At 51.0% G+C, this 19,461-nt stretch overlaps 1 protein-coding gene and 2 pseudogenes across 4 annotated transcripts in view; 2 read left to right on the forward strand and 1 right to left on the reverse strand.

The window, feature by feature from the left end:
- Positions 1-19,461, reverse strand: part of LOC137650100 (signal peptide peptidase-like 2B) — a 407,178-nt gene that overhangs the window by 105,794 nt on the left and 281,923 nt on the right. The window lies entirely within an intron of this gene.
- The window catches only part of LOC137649860 (signal peptide peptidase-like 2B), a 190,560-nt pseudogene that overhangs the window by 12,486 nt on the left and 158,613 nt on the right, over positions 1-19,461 (forward strand).
- LOC137650316 (5S ribosomal RNA) lies at positions 4,750-4,868 on the forward strand (annotated as a pseudogene).

The raw sequence follows: 19,461 nt of genomic DNA on the forward strand, positions 1-19,461 counted from the left end.
TTGCTACGTACAGTATGTACTGTATGATTTTATATAGATACGGTAAATAATATTTGTAATAACATATTTTCTAAAAGCTTTTACTGTAATTCTAATGGCGAGCCATTAGAATTTAACGAGGGTGTATTACCCCCGCGCTAGTTAGCGGGGGGGGGGGGGGGTTAGGGGAGTGGTAGCTAGCTACCCCTCCCCCCCCTCACACAGGTGAATACTCACTTTCACTTTTGGCTCGGACTGGGACAGACGTCTCTGTCTTGGCAGCCATTTTTTGTTTTGTCTTTAGTTAATCGCTTACTTTTCTTTTACTCAATATATATGTAAACATGTTTTCATGTTTGTATATATATTTGAGTATAGAAATCAGTAAGTTTCCTTTTCAGAGTTGTGTGTGTAGTGTACGATATCTCCGTGGAGTCCTTGGCAGTTAGGCCACCACGGCGTAATTTTATGGGTTGCGATCGAGTTTGACTTCGGTCTTTCTCTCTCTCTCTCTCTCTCTCTCTTGAGATCGTTCACCCTTTTACTACGTTTTACTACGCCCTCGTAGCTTCCTTCCCGTGTGGGGGGGGGGGTTGCTACGCCGTACGCTTTGTCTCAATTAGTTTATGAATCTAATTGTAGTTGTTAATTTTTCAGCTTGTAGAACGATTCCTTTCGGGGTTTTCGTTCTTTCTTTAGTGTTCATTCATTTTTTTAATTACATAATTACATAGTTTCATAATTATAATTGTTATAATTCTGTTTTGGTTACAGCTCTCCTTCCTTGAGTGTAAGTGGTTGTGAGGGCACGTGCCTGTTGTGTAATTCTTTTCCTTTCCCTCGGGATTCCTCTTCGGAGCCTTCCCGGGGGAATGAATGTGTACTAATGATTTTTGTTTTATTTTTTTTACAGTTACCGATCTAGTTCGTTTCTGTAATATGGCAACAGTGTGAGCTGTCTTGTTGAGGCCTGGGGATTCGGCTGTTGCTGCCTCCCCTTTGGATTTTCATCAGGGGCGTGTCTCCTTCTACTGGAAGTACTCCCGTGACGATTGACAGCTCTCCAGTTCATTTTAGAACTCTCAGGAGGCTTGCCTCCTTGGGTGGGTAACTTTCCTTCCGAGGGAAGTTTTTCCTGTCCAGGCTTGAGTTTTCCCCTTTTGGGGGATTCTTCTCTTGCCTTTTTTTCGTGCGACTATGCTCTTGGTGCTGAGCGGTCACACCTGCAGTTTCGCTCAAGGGGCTGGGCAACTGCAGGAGCCCCTCTTCGGAGGATTGCTCCTTTTAGGTCACTGGCTGACCAATCTCTTCTACGAAGTGTTTCTCTTTCGTTCGCGAGAGAGTACACTCATAGAGACTCCTCTTCGGAGGATTCTTCTGCTGCTGTTGCTGTTGGCCTCCTTCGCCGTAAGGCTCACCGTCCGCCTCGTCGTAAGGGCCTCTCATCTCCCTATAAGGGTGCTAAGAGGCGCCTTTTTTGAATCTCCGTTCGCAGCCTACAACTCCTTCTTCTTGATCTTCTGCCCGGGTGCAGATGGACAGCAGTCTGACCTCGTCTTCCGACGTGCAACGGTCCCTTCGGGGCAAAGGGTTGCCTCCCACGGGGGTTTTCCCTTGCGTGTCAGGGTTCCCCTGCGCGCCCTTCTGCTGTGTTCTCTCCTCTCCTGCTCATCAGCGCTCTCCTGTTCGCCAGCGCTCTCCTGTTCGCCAGCGCTCTCCTGTTCGCCAGCGCTCTCCTGTTCGTCAGCGCTCGCATGATGATCGTCTCTGCTGTTCCTGTTGGTTCCTGTTACGCGCCCTGTGCGCCCACGTTCGCCCTCGCGATCTAGAACTTCGGTTCAGGTCTGGGTCAAGGACTCTTCTTCTGTGCAGGCTTCCACGCGTTGCCTTCTGCTCGTCAGCGATCATCAGCTAGCCAGCGACCTTAGACGCGTCAACGTTCACCTGCTTGCCAGCGATCTCCTACGCGTCAACGATCGCCATCGATCTGCCACGCGTGTCAGTTCCCCTGACCACCATCAGTAGCGTTCTAGCGCCCGCCTGCTGTGGACCACGATCTCCGGTAGCTGAGTCTCGCCGTAGATCTTCCTCCTGCTCGCCAGCGCTCACCTTTGCTTCTGTCCTTCGGTGCGCCAGCTTTCTTCATTTGCCAGCGCACATCTGAGCGCCATTCGTTGTCACGCACCAATGGGCGCCAACGGTTTTCTGACCGTCTAGGATCGTCTGATTAACAGCTGGCTTCAGCGCTCACCTTCCTGATGCACCTGCGCGCCTTCTGTTAGCACGATGCACGCTAACCATCACCAGTCTCTCTCGCGTTGGCAATCGCCTCGCACCCGCGTGATTCTTCATCTGCTCGCTAGCGTTTTGTTAACGCACCACCGCTCGCCAACGCGCCGACGCGCCGTCGTTTGCCGACGCGCCGTCGCTTGCCAACGCTCCCTCACTCTCCTGCGGGCTATCGCCTCGCGGAACGCGCCATCTCTCGTCAACGCGCCATCGCTTGCCGACGCGCCATCGGTCTCCCGACCGCCTGGTCTCACCCGTGCGCCCACGTGCCTGCGCGGCCACACGCCCACGTTCCTGCGCGACTGCACGTCTACGCTCATGCGCGTCCGCGCACGTGCTCTCCAATGTTCGCCCACGCGCGAACCGACGGTATTCCATCGCGCGAACGGACGGTATTCCGTCGCGCGAACGGACAGTTTCCGTCGCGCGGACGGACGGTGTTCCGTCGTGCGATCCGACGGTGTTCCATCGCGCGATCCGACGGTGTTCCGTCGCGCGATCCGACGGTGTTCCGTCGCGCGATCCGACGGTGTTCCGTCGCGCGATCTGACGGTGTTCCGTCGCGCGATCCGACGGTGTTCCGTCGCGCGAACCGACGGGGTTCTGTCGCGCGAACCGACGGGGTTCCGTCGCGCGACCCTACGGTGTTCCGTCGCGCGACCGTACGGTGTTCCGTCGCGCGAACCTACAGTGTTTCTTCGCACGAACGTCGGCTTAATTCTTGCAGTATCCATTGCTCGTCTATGGGTTATCGCTCGCCGACCACCAGCTCCCGCCCTTCCTACCACGCTCGCCATCCTTCTGCGCTCCTTCGCTCACCTTCGTTTGCGTTCCTGCGTGACCGCGCATGGGCGCTTCCACGTTCGCCCACGCGCAAATCATTGATTTACCATAGTGCGAGCTCCAGGGCGATTGCGACCACGATTCCCATTGAGGTTTTCGCAGCATGGCCAGCCTGGCGAGTTCTTCTGGAGTGTATTTCCAGAACACGGCCTCACCCGGTAAACGCAGAGCATGGCACATGCAAGAATAAGAGGAATCTTCAGGGAGGTCTGAGCAACACTCTTCTTTCCAGAACCTGGGTTAGCCCTTCCCCGTCATTCCCTGGAGGGATTTTTGGCGGGGGGCTTTCCGTTCGAGATTTCTCCATCGGCGAAGGGGTGACTGCTTACCCCTTCCTCTTCTTCATCTCGTGTAAGGGGCTTACCAGGTCCTTCCCTTCCTCGGTTACGGCCCGAGGTTTGGTTCAAGGAAACTACAGGAAGGTCATGGGTACTTTCCTCCTCTCGGGCTCAGGCACCTTGGCGTTTCGTCGTTAAGTATCTAACTTTTGGGCAAGCTCGATGTTGGACCATCTGGACGCGCTGACCGAGGGTTTCCTTTCGGGTGTCTCATCCGTGGATGTCGACAACCTCAGACACCCTTCCATCCTTGAGAAGAGTTTGTTTGTGCCCAAGGACAGAGACATAGACAGCGCCTGTGCGGAGGAAGTCGACTTTCGTTTTGGTTTTCACTCCTCCAAGGCGCTTTCTTCCAGACTCTGCAGGGCTCCAGCGCCTTTTTTTCTTTCAACCACGTCGGCCTAAGTTATCGGCTACGACAACTGAGACAAGGTGTCCAATTGCAGTTTCCTCCTGTCAGGAACAGATGGCATGGGAGGCTCCCCCGGGGGGGGACATGGTCCTAGGGGGAGCGGCAGAGTTCACAAACTCTAGAATTGGCACCCCCCCCTTGCAGGTTTCACGCGGTAGGATGCCTAAGGTTACTCATCCGGATGACAGCTTCCCGATGCCCATTCCCGCACGATCTCTGTGATCAGCCAAGGATATCGCGCCTGCCGTCTCTGTCAGCGGATTCAGTGTCTCTGAACCTCTATGCCATAGGGTCGGCAAGAGTTTGCCCGTTTGGGCAGAATGATCCATACCTTAGGAGAAGGTCCTCCATAGGATCATCGACGACTTCACCCCCGGCTTCTTCAGTCGATCCTTTCTTGTAAGGAAGTATCTGAGACGGGAGTTCCGTAGTCGACCTCTCAGCCCTGATCAAGTTTGTCGAACAAACTTCGTCCAGCGTGGAACAGCAGAATCGGTCAGACTGGTAACGAGGCGACAGGACTCCTTAAACCCTGGATCGGAAGGACGGGTACTTTCAGTTTCCATTCCATCCATCTTCCAGGAAGCTCGTGGAATTCAGCCTAGACTACAGGTATTCCTGCTTAGGACGCAGTGTGGCGATCCCGCCGTGGTATCGCAGGTTTTTTTCCCCAGAGAACTCTCCCTGCTTTCCTCATGGCCGCTCAGGGGCAGGCTTCCGCCTCCTTCGCTTTCGGAGGTCTGGTCAACTCCGGTAGGCTCGGGTTCGACCTTCTTCAGCGCCGGGACAAGCTTCCAGATACTTACCATGAGTGGGGGTTCATGGTATTTTGCTAGAAGCCTTCTCTTATTCTGCCTCAACACATGGAGTATCTTGCCATGATATTGAGTCAACGGCCTTACCACGTTGGAAACCCCGCTTCTCGTCTGTCCAGCGAGGTTAAGCAACGTCGGTTCTGGTCGGTACTTAGATGGGTGACCTCCTGGGGACGCCAGATTCTGTTGCCACCTCCTCCGAGCCTTCCCTTCAGTTGACTGTGGCAAGGCTGGGGAGAGTCGAAGTACCTGTTCTCTGTCAAGCAGAGCTTTCAGCCCTACCTTGGAACGTTCCTAGTTCTCCTTTCCTCATTGACCCTTCTATAGTTCCGAACGGTCGCCTCAGGATAAGTTCCATGTAGGGCGGTCCAAGTTCCGGTGGTTTCAGGCAACGATTAACCGGACTTTCTGGCCCCTATGGGACCAGCGGAACTATTAGACCTGCAATGGGTGTTGACGTATGGAACCTCTTGATGGGAGTGGATATTCTCGTCCTTTCCCCACATTCTTGATGCTGTTCTCGGACTCGTCAAAGAAAAGGGGGGGGGGGGGGGGGGGGGCATATTCCGGTCCAGGCCTATGGTCAGGACCTGAAGGATACCTCTCCATCATTCAGGCAGGCTTAGGGGCCGTAGTCTGGCCCCTCTACAGATCCTACAGCTCCTGTCGAGTCGCTCCGTGCGCGTCGACTTCATGATTCTGGCGTGTTCTAACCAGCAGGGTACGCATTTTCACACCTTCACATCTTGCAGTAGAGATACCGAGATGGTTGAGATACTCTCAATACCACCATCGGCTCTCTCATTCCAGGCAGAGGAATGTTCTCTCCGACTATCCGAGCAGAGCCTCGTAGAGAGAGTGTACCTGGGGGTCTTTGGCCTTGAGTAACCAGCAAGTACTGGTCTGGGGGACCTGATCGCGACAGCTTGGAACCTCAAGCTTCCGCTGTTCTTCCCCCCCCAGTCTCAGACCCCGAGACTCTGGCAAGATGCATTCCGATGATGGTGGGACAACTTCGACGCCTGCGTCTTCCCTCCTTTTTGTCTGTGGAGAATGGGTTTCAACAAGACCAGGTTGTCTGTCAACCTTTCATGGGAGAACTCCACTGGGACTATGCGCAGAACGGTTTCTGGACCCTCTGCTTCCCCTGACGGAACTCCCGGGAGAGATTCTCCCACGGCACAGACTACTCAAACAACCACACTGCAACATCTTTCACGAGCCGGGGCGTCGCTTCGGCTTCATGCCTGGAGACACTATGCCTCCTCCTCAAGAAGAGACAACCCGCTACAGTCGCGGGACGTAGGTCGCGTCATCTGCGATAGTCATCCGCAAGGGTCTTCCAGGCGAAGTGAAGAGTCTTCGGTGGTTGGTGCCGTGGGAGATATACCTCTTCCCTTGAGGCCTCTTCTCCAGCAATAACGATCTTATTGCCTTTCGGCGGGAGGAAACTCCTTTCCGCTCTCGGCAATGAAGCCTGTCGCTCAGCCTTTCCCTGACCTTCAGGCTTAAAGGAATAACTTCTTCCTTCCCGCTGGATCTTTCCTCGCTCATGCGAAGCTACGAACGTCCCTGCCCTAGTCGGAGTGAGACCTCCAACTTGGAGCATGGCTCGGACTTTTTAGTCCCTTAAGAAATCTTCTCAAGACCCTTTACGACAGGCCTCTGATTGTATTCCGTCTTGGGTCTCTTGCTCACTCTGGCCGCGGCCAGTGTGTAAGCAATCTTCTTGGTCTCGTACGACTCCGCCCATTCTAAGGAAGGGGGGAAGGCAACATTCAGGTTCGCTCCTGAGTTGTTGGCTAGACTCAGAATCTTGGGGTCCCGGCCCCCTCGGTCCAATTCCTTCAAGATTTCGAGTCTCCATTCTGTATCTGATGTCCCAAAACCTTCTCCTTCTTGCCAGTAAAGGAATCGAGGGGTTAGCTTTGGGAACAGCTGCAGTTTGTCCTCAGTTGCAGCCGATTTGGGAGCACAAGGAGGACACGGGGGAGAGTCACCAGTATGCCTCCTCAGCTCGGACTCAAGGACATTCATCTCGACCTGTCTCCAGACTCTCCCCCGTCACGTCACCCTACAGCACGATGTTGGATACATCGCAACGTCCCTCACCTTCGAGTAATACTACTCTGTGACGCAGGTGCTACAAGCTGGAGTCTGGAAGCGTCTAATGACCTTCGCAGCCCGCTTCCTGCAGGGGGTGACCCACAGGAGTTTCGATACGTTTTCTATCGCTCTGTGGTGGCTACACAACAGCTGGTCTAACCTCAGGCTCCTTTTTGGACAGGCAGCAGAAGGTTGAGGGCATTGTTATCAGGTTTTAGTCTGCATGAACGAAAGAAGTATGTCTGGCCCTTACTTCTTTCTTCATCATCCCCTCTACGGGGAAGCAGCATCCTGGTCTCTGCATAGCTGACCTCAAACCTCTGCAGGTAAACCATGCTTCCTTGTGTTCCGACTATTGAGTCAATACTGTCGCGTCCCCCATACCCTGACGAGGTGGTATGAGGAACGTCCTAACCCAGAGTTCCTTCTGGAACTCCAGGTCAACTGCCTAGGACGGGTCACACTTCTTCCTTCACACACAAGCTTATGTAGGCCACACGGTTCCTTGCGGAGCAAGGAACTTGTGAGGTGCAGGGACTCCTTTTCTCGAGTGCGACTCACTCGGATTCTGAGTCCCCGGGTAAAGCCAAAGCCAGTATGGCTGGGGACTTTCCACCCTACCTAAGGGGTAAGTCACCCAATGTAAATAGCGTGGTTTGTATTTCGGTTACGGAACAAATGACAAATTCGAAGATAATTTGTATTTTTCCTAACCATGCAAACCTTAGCTATTTACACATATTTGCCCGCCAGCCCTGTCCCCCAAGACAAGTCCTACCTCTAAGTGAAAGTGAGTATTCACCTGTGTGTGAGGGGGGGGGGGGGGGGGGGGGGCGGGAGGGGTAGCTAGCTACCACTCCCCTACCCCCCCCCCCCCCCCCCCCGCTAACTAGCGCGGGGGTAATACACCCCCGTTAAATTCTAATGGCTCGCCATTTCAGCTGCGCTAAAAGGTAAACCCAATGTAAATAGCTAAGGTTTGTATGGTTAGGAAAAATACAAATTATCTTCGAATTTGTCATTTTGTTAACAGTACTACGTACAAGGGAAGGTTTTAAAAGTCTGAATATACATGTTAAATAAATAGGTAAATATGGTGTCACTACTTCGCGGATTTTCACCTATCGCGGTCGGGTCTGGAACCTATCTACCGTTATAAACAAGGGCTCACTGTACATGTAGTGAGTGCAGGGAGTGGCCTACCTCCCACTGGGAGAGGTTTGCCCGGCGGCGTAAGAAGAAGCCTAAGCGGGACTGTTTTCTTGAAGAAGGAAGACTCCGGGGACTCTTCTTCCGGCGCCCGAACCTCCTCCGAAGCTCCCACTCGATTGGTCTTTCGCGAGAGGTCGGCGAATGGTAGCGCAGGCCTTTCTTTTGTTTCCCAATCTCGGGGTTCGGGAGAGGGCGTTTCCTCCCATAGCGAGGCAGCTCCCCCTCCTGCTCCGGGGGAGGGCATTAATTCTGTTAATGATAATGTGACTAATGATGATCTCTTACAGCTTTGGGCTTCCTTGGGGCTTAAGGGCTCGCCCTCCAAGGAAGCCCTGTTTGACCTGATCCAGTTGGGTGCAGCTGTCAAACAGTCGCCGGTAATAGCAGAGGTAGATCCTCTGTCCATTGTCGACGTTGTTGTGGCAGAGGCTTCCGACGGGTCGGGTTAAGCCCCTGCTGCGGTTGCGGTTGTTGCTGAAGGCTCAGTTCCCCCCTCCGAACATCCTTCGAGGGAGGAGCTGGGTCCAACAGTCTCTCCTGTGGGTGACTCTCCCCCTTGGGGGAGTGCACTGACAGAGACTCCTCTTCGGAGGACAGACGATGGTGTTGCTGTGCCTCGAGGTCGTCTTCGCCGTAGAGGCCTTTCTTCTCCCTACAAGGGAGTTAGGAGGCGCCTCTTCGCATCTTCGCCTTCGACTTCCCCCGCAGAGGATCCTCCACATCGAGAGCAGACCGTTGCAGCTGCTTCCTTGGACCTCTCCGCAGATCGTTCGCGATCTCCGACGCCTGCCAGACCTTCCAGTCTTCCATCCCTGTTCCTGGACGCTGATGCTCAGTGGGCGCCTACGCACCCCGTTTTCCAACGGGCAAGAGGGCTCTTCCCACAATGTGGGCGAGTCTCTCGAGCGCCAGGTCTTACCTGCGTGCGCGCGTAGTCCTAGAGATCCCTCTGGACTTGCTGCGCCTGGCCGATCTTCTGAGTCTCGCCGTAGATCTCCTGCTCGCCACCGCCCTCCTGCTCGCCTACGCTCTCTTACGCGCCAGCGCTCTCCTGTGCCTCAGAGACCACCTGTGCGCCAGCGTTCTCCAGCTTGCCAGCGCACTTCTGTTCCTGCTACTCGCAATGTATGCCATCGGTCTCCTGAGCGTCCACGATCTCCTGCTCGCCCTGTTCCTGATGCGCGCCAATGTTCACCCGCGCGCCCACAATCTCCGGATCTGGGTGCAGGCAGGGACACTGTCCCTCTGCCTCCTCGCCGACGTTCGCCTACGCGCCAGCCATCGCGCGCGCACTCCTGTTCGCACATCCACGCCACCCCGAGTTCCTGCGCGGCGCGCCCACGAGATATCTCCTGAGCCCGCCCACGAGCGTTCGCCGTTGCGCACTTCATCGCCCTCTGGTCCTGCGCCCCAGTTGGTTCCTTCTGATCGCGCAGCTGCGCGCCAACGATCTCCTGTGTGCCAGCGACCTCCTACGCGCCCGCGCGCAAGCGCTCTCCTACGCGCCCCCGGTTCGGATCGCCACAGGTCGCCGACACGCCCGCGCGCTAACTCGCCCGTGCGTAGTCGTTCGCCTGTTCGCGCTACGTGCCATCGCTCGCCAACGCGCCATCGCTCGCCAGTGCGCCATCGCTCGCCAACACGCCATCGATCGCCTACGCGCCATCGCTCTCCTGACCGCCAGCGCTTGCCCTTGCAGCCACGCGCACCTTCGCCTGCGCGCCCACTCGCCCACTCGCCCACTCGCCCACTCGCCCACGCGTCCTCTCACCCGCGCACTCACGCGTCCTCTCACCCGCGCACTCACGCCCTCCCTCGCCCCCGCGCCTTCATCTCCACTCGCCCACGTTCGCCCGCGCGCGAACCAGCGATTCAACCATCGCGCGACGCCGCCAGCGATTCCTGCCGGGTTTCGCAGCGCGCCCAACCATGCGAGTCGTCGGGGACGCGTGCTTCCAGATCCTTGTCTTCGCGATCTCCACCCCGCAAGCGCAGAGCTACACACGTCCAGGAGCAGGAAGAATCTTCGAAGAGGTCCACGCAACATTCTTCTTTTCAGGCAGGCCCCGTAGTATCCACTCCGAAGGATCAGCCGATCCCCTTCCCTCCAGCGGGTATTGCTGACACTGCGTCGGTCAGCCGCCAGCCTTGGTTTGGATCCCTGATCAAAGCGTTCGTGCAGGCAATGGAGCCGGCCCTCGCTGATCTGGGACTGAAACCAATGGCACCCGCGTCCCCGCTGAAGAGAAGGAGAGGAGTGGACTTCGTGTTTACTTCTCCCAGGGTTAAGTTGGCTCCCAAGAAGTCTGCCGGGAAGGCTCCTTCCCCTTCACAGGCGTTTTCTGCTTCCCCTGTGGACGAAGCCTTTCCGTCCAAAGGAGAATCCAGCGAGGTGAGGCGTTCTCCCACGGCACCAATGGGAGGAACCCCACCTCGAGGAAGAGAACCGTCTCGTGTGGAGAGGAGCCCCCAGACTTCTTTGCTTGAATCCTGTATCCCTCCGGGGAGGGAGCCTAAGGACTCGAAGACTGTCCCTAAGTCTTCCACCCGGATTCGACCGGAGCTACCGAGACCCCAGGAGAACGTCCACGTATCTCCCCAAGTAGAGCTATTGGGGACAGGAGACCTTGCTGCCAGTCCACAAGGAGGAGAACAGCACGAGTCGGAGCATGCCTTCTGGCAGGTCCTTAGTCTGATGAGGCAACTCAATGGATTCAAGGACCCTGAGACCACCCCTCACGAAGGTAAGGACACGATACTGGACCAAGTCTACGGTACCCAGAAGCTCCCAAAGGCCAGTGTGGCTTTGCCCCTGGTTCCAGGGAGTGAAGAGTGCCAGAAATAAGGTTGAGGGCCAGCTTGCCGAACTCGCCTCCTCCAGCCGTTCCTCTGCCGGGAACAAACTCCTCCCACCTCCTCGGGTACAACAGAGGAGGTACTTCGAGATCATGGGGGAGTCTTGTTTAGCTCTTCCCCTCCACCACTCCGTGGAAGAGCTCTCTAGGGGAATTTCTCTCCAGAAACTCTCCGCCCGGCAGGTGACATTCTCGGCCACGGAGATCCTAAGCCAGGAGAAGGCTGCGAAGTGTGCCATGCAGGCCACTTCGTGGCTGGGGTCTCTTGGCATCCTGTTGCGATCCGAGGACTTGTCCAAGGAGAGCACCAGGAAGGCCCTTGAGACTTTCCTCCTCTCGGGCACGCGCTCCATCGAGTTTTTTGCTCACCAAGTTTCGAACTTGTGGGCAAACTCGATCCTAAAACGTCGGGATGCCATGACCGAGAGGTTCCACTCGAAAGTCCCAGCCGTGGATGTCAGCAGGCTCAGACACTCCTCCATCCTTGGAGAGAGTTTGTTTGAGCCCAAGGATATCAAACGGACAGCTGAGAGGTGGAGGAAGTCGAAGCAAGATTCGCTCCTCCTCCTTACATCTCGGCCCTACAAGCCTCCAGCCCCTCAACAACAACCTCAACAGCCTCGTCAGTCTAGGACATCGAGACAGGCTCCGGCAGCAAAGGCCAAGGTGTCTAAGCCGCAGCCCTTTCCTGTCAAGGACAAGAAGGGCGGAAAGTCTGCCAGGGGAGGTAAGAATCCTAGGTGGAGCGGTCGAGACTGCAAACGCTAGGATTGGCAATCCCCCTGCATGTCCACCAGTGGGGGGATGCCTACAAAGTTGCGCGAACAGGTGGCAGCAACTCGGGGCTGATTCCTGGACGATCTCTGTGATCAGCCAAGGATATCGCGTCCCGTTCATAACATCTCTTCCTCCCTGACAGCGAATCCAACGTCGTTGAGCTCCTATGCCATGGGATCGGTAAAGGGGCTAGCCCTTCGGGCAGAAGTCGAGACCATGCTCAAGAAGGATGCTCTCCAGGAGGTCTTCGACGGCTCCCCAGGCTTCTTCAGTCGACTCTTTCTTGTAAAGAAGGCGTCTGGAGGCTGGTGACCTGTCATCGACCTCTCGGCTCTGAACAAGTTTGTCAAGCAAACTCCGTTCAGCATGGAGACAGCGGACACGGTCAGACTTGCAGTGAGACCGCAGGACTTCATGTGCACTCTGGATTTGAAGGACACGTACATCCAGATCCCAGTCCATCTGTCTTCCAGGAAGTACTTGAGATTCAGCCTAGACAACAAGACCTACCAGTTCAATGTGCTGTGTTTCGGTCTCTCCACAGCACCTCAGGTGTTCACCAGAGTGTTCACCCTGATTTCATCTTGGGCGCACAGGAACGGCATCCGTCTCCTTCGTTATCTGGACGACTGGCTGATCCTAGCAGACTCGGAGTCGACCCTTCTTCGGCACCGAGACAGGCTTCTGGGTCTTTGCCTGGATCTGGGGATCGTGGTAAACCTCGAGAAGTCCTCTCTGCAGCCGTCCCAATGACTGGTTTATCTAGGCATGCTGATAGACACCAATCTCCTCAAAGCCTTTCCATCAGACGACAGGATAGCAAGGCTGAGGAGGGTGGCGGAACCCTTCCTCAGGCGAGAAGAGCTTCCCGCCCAATCGTGGTTGCGTCTCTTAGGTCACCTGTCCTCCCTGGCTCATCTGGTTCCAAACGGCCGCCTCAGGATGATATCCCTGCAGTGGCGGCTCAAGTCCCGGTGGAATCAAGGATCCGATTCCCCGGACGTTCAGGTCCCGATAGGATCTTTGGAACGGACAGACTTGCGGTGGTGGCTGGTCGACGAGAACCTGCGAAAGGTAGTGAGTCTTCTCGTCCTCCCCCCGGAATTGACACTGTTTTCGGACGCGTCAAAAGAAGGGTGGGGGGCGCACGTTATGAACCAGAGGACCTCAGGCCTTTGGTCAGAATCAGAAAAGTGCCTGCACATCAACCTGCTAGAATTGAAGGCCGTCTTTCTGGCTCTTCAACAGTTCCAACGGACCCTGGCAGGTCATTCCGTGGTGGTGATGAGCGACAACACCACGGTAGTGGCTTATATCAACAAGTAGGGAGGCACTTTTTCGCAGCAGCTATCCCATCTTGCAGTAGAGATTCTGAGGTGGACCGAAGTCCACTCGATAACACTATCAGCTCGCTTCATTCTTGGCAAGAGGAATGTGCTCGCCGACAGTCTGAGCAGGGCCTCGCAGAGAGTGAGTACTGAGTGGTCTTTGGATCCTCAGATAGCTAACAAAGTCCTGACTTTGTGGGGTTCCCCGACCATGGACCTGTTCGCGACAGCGTTGAATTTCAAGCTGCCTCTATACTGCTCCCCAGTCCCGGACCCCAAGGCTCTCTGGCAAGATGCTTTCCAGCAACGGTGGGACAACATCGACGTGTACGTCTTCCCACCGTTCTGTCTGATGAGAAGGGTGCTCAACAGGACCAGACTATCGGTCAACTGTTCGATGACTCTGGTAGCTCCGCTATGGCGTCACGCGGAATGGTTCCCGGACCTTCTGCAGCTCCTGATGGAGCTCTCGAGGGAACTTCCTCCACGACACGAGCTTCTCAGACAACCCCACTCCAACGTCCCTCACAAGGCCGTGGCCTCGCTTCGGCTTCACGCCTGGAGACTATCCAGCATCTCCTCACGGAGAGAGGCTTTTCGCAACAGGTTGCGGAGAGAATGTCTCGGCACCTGCGAAGGTCCTCTGAGGGAGTCTACCAGGCGAAGTGGAGAGTCTTTTGTGGTTGGTGTCGTGGGAGGGGTATCTCTCCACTCGATGCCACTATTCCAGCAATAGCGGACTTCCTCGTATATCTGCGGGAGGAAATGCGCCTTTCTGTCTCGGCAGTGAAAGGCTATCGCTCAGCCTTAAGCTTGGCCTTCAGGCTGAAAGGCGTGGACATTTCTTCCTAGCTAGAACTCTCTCTACTCATACGTAGCTATGAGCTTACCTGCCCCCAGTCGGAAGTGAGACCTTCTCCTTGGAATGTGGTTCGGGTCCTCATGGCTCTTAAGAGACCTCCCTTCGAACCATTACGCCTGGCCTCCGATCGCCACCTGTCTTGGAAGACGGCTTTCCTGCTCGCTTTGGCTTCGGCCAAGCGGGTTAGTGAACTTCATGGTCTCTCGTACGACATCGCTCATTCAAGGGGATGTGGGGAGGTAACGTTCAGGTTCGTTCCTGAGTTTGTAGCCAAGACTCAGAATCCTGGAGTGCCGGATCCTCGGTTCGACTCTTTCAGGATCACGAGTCTCCGCTCTGTAACAAGCGACCCACACCAGCTGCTACTATGTCCAGTGAGGTGTCTGAGGTACTACTTGAAGAGAACGGCTGCAGTCCGTCCTCAAGTGCGAGCATTGTTTGTGAGCACAGGCAGGACGAAGAGGAGGGTCACCAGGAACACCATCTCAGCTTGGATTCGTAGGGTTATCCACCACGCCTTGAATCCAGACCCTCCTCCGTCACGTCGCCCTAGGGCACACGATGTCAGGGGTGTTGCTACGTCCCTGGCCTTCAAGAGAAACTTCTCTGTGAAGCAGGTGCTTCAAGCTGGGGGTGTGGAAGCATCAGACGACCTTCGCAGCCCACTACCTACAGGACGTGACCCACAGGAGCCTCGATACGTTTTCTATCGGCCCTGTGGTGGCTGCAAAACAGCTGGTCTAACCTCAGGCTCCTTTATGGACAAGTAGCAGTAGGTTGAGGGCGTTGTTACCCGGTTTTAGTCTGCGTGAATGAAAGAGTATGTCTGACCCTTACTTCTTTCTTCATTCTCCCCTCTCTTGGGGAAGCAGCATCCTGGTCCTCGCAAAGCTGACCTCGACCTCTGCAGGTAACCCATGCTTCCTTGTGCTCCTAGTATTAAGCTTAATACTGTTGCGTCCCCCATACCCTGACGAAGTGGTATTGGGAACGTCCTATCCTAGATTCCTATCTAAAGGTCTCAAGGTCAACTTCATAGGACGAGTCACACTTTCCTCCAACCACAACTTATGTAGGCCACTCGTTCCTAGCGAAGCAAGGAACTTGTGAGGTGCAGGGGCTCCTTCTCTCAAGTGCTACTCACTGAGGGATGGAGCCCCCGGGCAAAGCCGAAGTCAGTAAGGCTGGGGACTTTCCACCCTTCCTAAGGGGTAAGTCACCCAATGTAAATAGCGTGGTTTGTATTTCGGTTACGGAACAAATGACAAATTCGGAGATAATTTGTATTTTTCCTAACCATACAAACCTTAGCTATTTACACATATTTGCCCGCCAACCCTGGCCCCCAAGTCAAGTCCTACCTTTAAGTGAAGTGAAGCAAATCACCGGTGTGTGGGGGGGGGAGGGGTAGCAAGTAGCAAGCTACCCCTTCCCCTACCCCCGCTAACTAGCGCGGGGGTAATTAACCCTCGTTAAAAACTATTGGCTCGTCATTTCAGCTACGCTAAAAGGTAAACCCAATGTAAATAGCTAAGGTTTGTATGGTTAGGAAAAATACAAATTATCTCCGAATTTGTCTTATATATATATATATATATATATATATATATATATATATATATATATATATATATATATATATATATATATATATATATATATATATATATATATATATATAGATATATATATATATATATATAGATATATCTATACATATATATATATATATATATATATATATATATATATATATATATATATATATATATATATATATATATACTGTATATATATATATATACTGTATATATATATATATATATATATATATATATATATATATATATATATATATATATATATTTATATATATATATATATATATATATATATATATATACTGTATAATATATATATATATATATATATATATATATATATATATATATATATATATATATATATATATATATATATATATATATATATATACTGTATAATATATATATATATATATATATATATATATATATATATATATATATATATCTATATATATATATATATATATCTATATATATATATATATATATATATATATCTATATATATATATATCTATATATATATATATCCGTACTATATTTCATTCTCCACTTGCATTAACCTCTCGATCTGATTCATGGTTTTAACATTCCAGTTACCAACTTTCAATTTCTCTTTATTTATAAACCCAAAGATTTATAGCACCTCGCTATGCCTGGAAGTGGTAGCCGTTCTGTCACTTTCTCTTTCTATAGATTGACTAAATCCATAGAGGATTCATTGACTAGATTCATCATAGGATAGCCAGTTCTTTTTTATGCTCAGTGCCTATCGCACTACGGAAAGTGACCCCTGCCATTGCATACTAAATCCAGTAAGATCATCTGCCAGGCATCAGGAGTAGAAGCCTAAGAGGGAGCTTGTCTATCAAGTAAACCCAATCTGTCACCCTGCTGCTAGTAACTTCATTGATATTTAGGAGGGCATTTCCTCCACACCCAAAGTTCGTGTTACTTCACTCTGTTGCTCATCTGCTTATATAACTGTAAGCAAGTATGGATTGCTAAGATATACATTACAAATTTTGCACGTGGTTACTGTAAGAGTTTACTACTAAAACAATCCTTAGTAATGTAAGAGTACAGTTTTTTTACTTTAGGTGTGTAACTCATACTAGTCTATAATTATAATTTCTCAAAGTGTACTTTTTACATGGCCTTTCTGGAATCATGCTCCCTTGACTTGTAATCATATATTAATGTAGAATCCCATAGTGACAAAAATCCTTAATGCCTATGGATTTATAGTGGTGCCTTTTTCACAATTTTTTTGCATTTGAGTGGATAACATTGTCTTTTTTAATTAGTGCATTATTTTTGTTTTTGTAATGATGCAGAATTTACAGCAATTTCTTTCTTTCCTTTTAAGGTATATGGAGGGGATATTCCAATATGTGGAATACTTAACACCCGACCAAATGGCACTAGGGAAGCAACTGAGAAGTACTGCATATTGTTCTATAGAGAAATAACATCTCTTGCTGGTGATGAGGAGAGCGCAGTAAGTCATTTTGGAATTTTTCATTAATCTTATTTTACGATGTTATAAGATCATCATTGTTTACAATCTATGCAGTAGATATCTAGTATTAATTTAGTGCTTAACCTCTTCATACTATTGTAGTTTTAAATATGTTGTAGTTAACAATTGTACTTTTGTAAAATTCTAATTCATGTTTCTATATCAAGAAGTTCCTCTTCATAAAATACAGTACAGTATAGTATATTATACTGTACTGTACTATATTATATCAACTTTGTAAAACTGTACAATAGTTGCATAATTGTTGCTTTTTATCTGAACTAAGTTTATTAAAAGTCTTCAACTATTTTTATATACAGTACTTGTTTATATAACATTTATGTTTTTGCCATATTACCAAAATATTTCCTCACTTTACATACACAGTTACTGTATACTGCTTCTCTTTATTGTTTAGACTACTATAGTAAGTGATAAATATTTAAATGTTGTTTATTCATACTCGAATACAAACCTTCATTCCTTACATAGGAGTAATGATAAGAGTGAAATTGAAATGCGGCTAAAAGCTTTTAATGAGGTGTCAACAACCGATTGGGTTGTTATCACTCAGTAGAGAAGAAGCAGGTGCCACCTCCACTTGTGCACTATATCACCGTTTTGATTTCAGCCGTACAGTAGTTTATAACAGACATTCCCTTTTTCTTTTTCAGTTGTGTAAGCTGTGCTCACTTTAATTCAGGATGTACAGCATGGATCGGAGTTTGGGGGAATGAAAGTTACAGAGTGACAAAAATTGAATGTGTATGAGATGAAGTGTTTGAGGAATATGGTTGGTACCTATATCTCGATTAGATAATGTTAGGAATGAAGTAGTGAGGGTGAGACGGGTGTAAGAAATGATTTAGCAGCTAGAGTGGACATGAATGTATTGAGGTTTGGCCATGTAGAGATAATGGATAGTGGCTGTCTGCTGAAGAAGGTGATGAATGCAGGAGCTGATGGGAGAAGTTCAAGAGAAAGGCCAAGTTTTGGGTGGATGGATGGAGTGAAGATAACTGGATGATAGTAGGATAGAAGTGAGAGAGGCAAGAGAGTGTGCTAGAAATAGGAATGAATGGCAAGTGATTGTGATGCAGTTCCGGTAGGTCCTGCTGTTTAATCCAGTTGCCTTGGTGACTGCTGAGGTAGCAGCAGTAGGGTATTCAGCATATGAAACTTCATTTGTGGTGGATAACAGGGTAGCGGACCTGAGGCACACTAACAGTACCAACCAAATTGGTGAATCCCTCGTCAGGCTTTGAGGAGCGAAGATAGGAAAAGTCTCCTTGTTTTATATCGGGTTCAATCCAGGATTGGGGGAAGTGCCTTGGTAAATAGATAAACAACATGTGAAATCACCCAGAACATTCCTGCACGCAGGTATCTTCATTTAATGAGTGTCGGGAGTGGCCATCCTCCCAGTGGGAGCAGTATGGCAGATGAAAGAATAAGAAGTTAAATAGGGATTCTCTCCCTTTGCGATCTTGAAGATTAAGAAAGCCCAACATCTTCCTCTTTCACCTAATATCCTCTTCTCTGTTTCTTCTTGCTCGGCCTCCTGTGAAGGGTGATTGAGTAATAGTAGAGGTTCCTTAACCCTTGGGCAACAGGTAGAGCTTCCTTCCGTTAAAGGATATGCTGGTGTTGTTGTTTCAGGGAGCTCAGCAGGAGAGTGTTTCTGCTCCTGCTAGGGATGGCTTTGGCACATCCCCCTTTAAGATCCCAGTCTTTTTCCTAACTGTTCAGGGCAAGGAATTCATAAAATGAAGGGATCAGGTGTACTGTGAAAAATCGAAGGCAGAAAACTTCTGAACCTCCTGGATAATCCTAGGTGCATAACGAGGACTAGCCTCAGCCTCAGTTCCTTCATTACAGGGAACGGGATGTTCTTGGGCTTTCTGGGAACCAACAGAGCCCCTCTTCCCTGGAAGGGTCTCAGCATGTAGAGGGCCTTCCGGAGGAAATTTGATTGGCTGAACAGGAATTCTAAGTCCATCACTTCTAATGTAGAGACATGATGTCTGTTACCTCCATTAGAGGGTCCTCGTGTGGGACTAAATAACGAGATAGTATCTTGATAACGCTCGTGATGAAGAGAACAATCTGCAGCTCGGGGACTTGTCCCCTTCTGGGAGGGAATGGGTCTGCGTCCGTGTACCATTCCAACTCTATTGGGTTGAACCCGAGAAGAGCATCCGCTGTCACCTTGCGGATCATATATAAACAAGTTGCTGATAGGCGCCAGTCCCTTAAGGAAGGGATGGCTAGCATTCCCTAATGAAATGAGACGTCCCTTATCCTCGACAGTTTCGACGCCTCATTATCGCTTCAAAGCCCCAGATCAACCTGAGGAGGTCCGATCTGTGTGGAGAGAGTTTATCCACCCATTACAGGGCTAAAATGGCCTACGGGTCCGTGACCTTTGGTCATTGTAGGGTAAGCGAAGAGGGAAGGACCATCATTGGTCCTATTAGATCTCTTCGAGCGTTTGATGCGTATCTTCTCCAGCCTCTT

Source organism: Palaemon carinicauda, chromosome 11 (assembly GCF_036898095.1).
Source record: "Palaemon carinicauda isolate YSFRI2023 chromosome 11, ASM3689809v2, whole genome shotgun sequence".
NCBI classification, from domain to species: Eukaryota; Metazoa; Arthropoda; class Malacostraca; order Decapoda; family Palaemonidae; genus Palaemon; species Palaemon carinicauda.